At 37.1% G+C, this 5,617-nt stretch overlaps 1 long non-coding RNA gene across 1 annotated transcript in view; it reads right to left on the bottom strand.

Moving 5' to 3' along the window:
• LOC110271152 overlaps positions 3,296-5,617 on the bottom strand; it is a 7,101-nt gene continuing 4,779 nt past the window's right edge. Inside the window, exons 2-3 of the long non-coding RNA XR_002361419.1 lie at positions 3,670-3,672; positions 3,296-3,306 (exon numbers count right to left, since the gene is read on the bottom strand). This is a non-coding gene — a long non-coding RNA (uncharacterized LOC110271152). The remainder of the gene's footprint in view (positions 3,307-3,669; positions 3,673-5,617) is intronic.

The raw sequence follows: 5,617 nt of genomic DNA, 5'->3' as shown, positions 1-5,617 counted from the left end.
GTAGCTTCTAATTGAGAATGTTTGTTACTTAGAAAATGATCATCATGCCACTTACTCTAACCCACTTTTTACTAATTCACTAATTTTAACTTCCTACACTCTTTTTTCATTCCTAACCAACCTAACCTTTCAAAACATCTCTTCTGGTTTTTCACTATTCTCTTTAACCTTCTAACCAAGGCATGATGATAATTTTTCCTAATTAACATGATTTTTAATACATTTTGGATTGTTAATTTTTCTTCTCGGACTTTTAACTCCTATTCAATCCTTAATGCACATTTACTTAACTCATTTTCATTACTCCACTGCTCCTTTGCCACTATATGCTTATTTTGTGATTTGCATACTTGTTTTCCTATTTTTATTATATCCTAGTTTTCTGTTTTTCAGGATGTCTGACACCCAAATAAAAGGAAAGGGAAATGCAACAACTGGCAAACGAAAAAGAGGAGAATCCTCCATGTCCATCCTGGACATCATGCATGATGACTCCTGGCGGGAGAAACACTTTACCCCGCAGGAGAAGGCTGACCAACTACTCCCTGCTACTGATCCCATTAAGTTTGCAAACCGATACTGCAAGCTGAAGTATCCGGTGTTTGCAACCTCCAGGAACCTGTACCTGGAGAGGACTCTGAAGATCCCAGAAGAACTCCAGCAATACACCTCTGGTTAGATCAAACAAAGAGGCTGGTTCTTCTTGGAGAGAAACCTGACTGAGGTTAATGCATCTTGGGTAAGGGAATTTTACTGCAATTACTTCAAAACTTTCCTAGATGGAGTAAACCTAAGAGGGAAGCAGATACTGGTCACTAAAGAGGCCATTGAGGATGTTCTGAAGCTCCTGCCTAAATCCGATCAGCCAGATGGTTATCAAAAGGCTGAGGAGGACATGCGCTTCATGAAGTTTGACTGGGATGCCGTCAAGGCAAGGATAGCCCTTGACCCGACTGTTCCATGGGTCATGGGTCAGAACACCATGCCTAAGGGAATCAAGCGGGCTTACTTGAACGATGAGGCTCGGCTATGGCATCAGATCCTAAGCAACTTTATTATGCCGAGTACTCACGAGACGGAGCTACCTGCCGCTATGATCACCCTCCTATGGTGTGTGATGGAGGGTAAGGACCTGTACCTGCCACGCTTCATTCGGTACTACATGGCCAGGGTCCACGTCCGAGGCACTCTCCCCTTTCCATATCTAATTACACAGCTTGGCCGTCGAGCTGACGTACCTTGGGAGGATGCTGATGAGAAGCCACCTGCTGCAGAATGCAAGAAAATTATCCCTCACAGCAGGAACTTTCTGGCTTTGGGCTACATACCTCCATTCCTCACTCCTACTGATGAGACAGCCACACCATCTGCCGGCCCCTCTTCCTCTACAGCTACCCTTGCTACCACCACTGCACCTCCACTGCCTCAGAGCCAGTTTATCACTTAGTGCACCGCCTGTTTCAGCAACTAGACCAGATGGAGTGCCACAACCAGCGGCGACACGAGAGATCTGAGCGTCGCAGCAAGCGACACTATGAGCACCTGAAGCTGATGATCCGTTCTGGCAGCGACATCCCCTCCGAGCCTGACACCCCATCAGAGCCATCTGAGGAGGAGGCGGATGATCACGAGGCGGAGACCCATCTACAGAGAGAGGCTGCACAAGCAGGCACGGCGCAGGCTGCGCCCCAACAGGAGGCCTTGCATCAGATTCAGGTTGCAGACCCAGAGGTTCCTATTCAGTCAGCACCTCCTCTGCAGCAGGCAGATCCTCAGACGACCACCACAGAGACTCCAGCTACCCATCCTTCCAGTGAGGACACCCCTTCACACCCTGCTTGAGTGACCATCAGGGACGATGCTTCATATTAAGTGTGGGGAGGTCGCCATCTCTGGCGTATATTTTTTGGTGAACCACTACAGACTCTTTTTACTTTATTATTTTTCTGTATTTTTCTCTTTATTTTTATTTTTATTTTCTCAGTACTTATACATTGCTATTTTCATGTATTTTTACTATATTTCTGCATGTTGCACTTTAGTTCATATTTTAGCCATTTAGTTTAGTTGCAATTCTAACTTATTAGTTATAGAAAATGTGGATTAATAGTATAGTTTACCCTTTTTAGCATAAGATAACTTAGTTTAAATTAAAAAAATATAAAAAGGAAGTAAACTAGAGACTTTAATAGAATAAAAATAACCCACACCTTGTATATATAGCATTACATGTTAGTTAGTTAACAACATTTCATCAAGGAGAAACACTAGAACTTTAAAGCCACCTTAAGATTTACATTGAGAATAATGGGAACTCTTAATTTTACTTGCTTGACATATATAACTGATATATGATTTTTGAGTTAGAGAACACACAGCCTGTGAGTTTTGAGCTTAATTGCATGGTTACATTTAAACCATAATATTTTATTCCTGTGTGTTCCGCCCTTCTTATTTATTCTGGTGTTCTTTACTTTGTTTTAATCTATATGTCCGATTATAGAATATAGATACATACCAAGAAAGTGATTGAGGCCATTGTTTGATTCTAGCTCACTATTCCCAAATTAGCTTACCTTTTACATCACCCTTGTTAGCCCCCTTGAGCCTTTAAACCCCCTCTTGTTTTATAACCACATTACTAGCCTTAAGCAGAAAAACAAAATAAAAATCCCAAGTTGAATCCTTGGTTAGCTTAAGATAGAAATTGTGTATTGTGTAAGTGTGGGAACCTTATGGGAACATGGATGATAGAAACAAAAGGGTAGAAAGTTAAAAAGAATAAAAATTTTTATTTTTAAAAGTTTTGGGAAGGAAATCAAAATAATTTAATTACCATGTGCATTTAAAAAAAATTATTTTTCAGTATTTGAATAAAGGGGATACAAAAGAATTCCCCAAATACAAAAAGCGATGCACATGGGATAAAAATAAATAAAAATTAAAATATGAGCATGTAACATAAAAAGTGGAAAAAAATATGGGAAAATAGGTAAAGAAGCTTTGCTTTACAAAATATGTATGTTAGGTGAGATCTTAGACTAATCAAGGATTCACTTAATTAGCTCACTTAGCCTTATACACATACCCTTACCTTTACCTTGGCCCCATTACAACCTTAATTAAAGACCTCATAATTTTTGTATACCTATATTCTATAATTGTTGATTGGTTAGATGAAGAACAAAGTTATAGACAGCAAGGATAAAAAGAAGAATAGAGTGATTAACCCAATAAACACTGAGTGACTAGAGAGTAAACACAAAATCCAGTGAGGGTTCAATAGCTCATCAACATATATCTCTGCTTAAATTATTAATTGTCTTGCAAAATTGTAAAATGTTTTTCTCTTCCATCTCAATTCTAAAGGTACTTTATCACTATCTAAGGTTTGGCTATATATATAAGATTCCTTGAGAATGTGAATTAATTCAACTACATGTAAGCTTTATACGCAAGGGAATAACAAATTAGAATTGCATGATTCATTTAGGTAGTTGCATTTAGAATAGATTGCATTGCATGAGATTCCACCACTTTGACCTTACCTTACTCTTTGTCTTGGATTTAGCATGAGGACATGCTATTATTTAAGTGTGGGGAGGTTGATAAACCCATATTTTATTATATATATTGTGCTCAATTTGAGTGATTTATTCAATCCTTCACCCACTTATTCATGTTAATTGTATGGTTTTACTTTTCCTTCCTTATTATGTGATGTATGTGAAAAACATGTTTCCTATGCTTTAAAAATAATTATTTTAATTACCCTTTACTTCCATTCGATGCCGTGATTCGTGTGTTGAGTAGTTTCAGATCTTCTAAGGCAGGAATGACTTAAAGGATGGAAAGGGAACATACAAAAATGGAAAGAAAGCACAAAATGGAGTTTTTGAAGAAACTGGCAGCGACGCGATCGCATGGACGACGTGGCCGCATGTCAGCGCGAAATGGCATTGACGCGACCGCGTGATTGACGCAGACGCATGACTGAAGCGACCGCGTGACAAGAAAAACTCCAAATGACGCGACCGCGTGACCCACGCGGATGCGTAACAGAGGTCACGCACCAGAAAGTACAGAAAACGCTCCCAGCGATTTCTGAAGCCCTTTTTGGCCCAAATCCAAGTCCAGAAGGCACATATCAGAGGTTATGAAGTGGGGGAATGCATCCATTCAAAAGGGAGTCTCCAATTAGTTAGTATTCATGAATTAGATGTAGTTTTGAGGGAGAGGTTCTCTCCTCTCTCTTTTAGGATTTAGAATTAGGATTTCTTTTGCTTTCAGGATTATCTCTTTTTATCAGGTTCAACATTCCTTTTTATTTATCTTCTCAATTTAGTTTATGAATTCTTCTATGTTACAGATTACTCTTTGAATTAATGTTATTTGAGGTATTTCAGTTTATTATTGCTCTCTTTTATTTATGTTACTGTTGCTTCCAATCTGAAGACATTTTTATTCCAGTAGATTTACTTTTTTCCTTTTGGTCTTGGTTAAGAAATCAGTAACTCAGGAGTTATCAAACTCAACGTGATCAATAATTGTTATCTTTACTAATTGAATTGAACTTCAATAATACCAATCTTTTTCTAGGAATTAACTAGAATTTAAAGATCAAACTAATTAGTCACTTGACCTTCCCTTGCTCTAGTAAAGGTTAACTAAGTGGAATTAAGATTCAATTTTCATCATCATTGATAAGGATAACTAGGATAGGACTTCTAATTTCTCATACCTTGCCAAAAGTGTGTTTTACAGTTATTTATTTACTTTATAGTCTTTTACTTATTTTAATTACAATTTAAATTACTTGTTCCCCATCTTCAAAATCCCGATTTACAATCTTCATAACCAATAATAAGAACATACTTCCCTGCAGTTTCTTGAGAAGACGACCCGAGGTTTAAATACTTCGGTTATCAATTTTAAAGGGGTTTGTTACTTGTGACAACCAAAACGTTTGTACGAAGGGATTTCTGTTGGTTTAGAAACTATATCTACAACGCGACTATTTTTATAAAATTTTTTACTAGCAAAAATCCTAACGTCAATGAGCAATAGAAGCACACGGTGGAGTAAATAATAGGGGTTTCACGTGCTACTACTCTCAGTTCGAGGGTTTAATTTCTGCCGTAGGGGTTATTAGTTAGAAAATGTAGGAAATTGAATAAATTATAATAAAGTGTCATGACTAGCGGCAGTTCCTCACGAAATAACCGCTAATCAATTAAATTTTGCGGCACATAAAAGTGTTCTAATGTCAACTACTATTATCTTCGTTATTTGTGGCGGTTAGATAAATGGCTAATAAGTTTTGGCCGCTATATTCTGCCTGTCTTGTAGTGTGTCTCCGTTATGGTTTAGAAAGATGTGAGTAAAATCATGAATGTGAAATATTGCACCCAACACGCACATCAAGTATTCATCAAGACACCTCACATCAAGTAATTAGTTTATAAAAAATTTAAGTAAATAATAAAAAATCAGTTTAAAATAATCTAAAATTATTTTATCTTTTATTTTTAATTATTGTTTAATTTATTTTGTATTTAGTAATTAATCGAATAATATTAAATTAAATAAAATAATTTTATATTGTTGTCTTTTTTAG

This window comes from Arachis ipaensis, chromosome B04, assembly GCF_000816755.2.
Source record: "Arachis ipaensis cultivar K30076 chromosome B04, Araip1.1, whole genome shotgun sequence".
Classification (NCBI taxonomy): Eukaryota; Viridiplantae; Streptophyta; class Magnoliopsida; order Fabales; family Fabaceae; genus Arachis; species Arachis ipaensis.
This window is presented reverse-complemented; position numbering and strand designations above follow the sequence as displayed.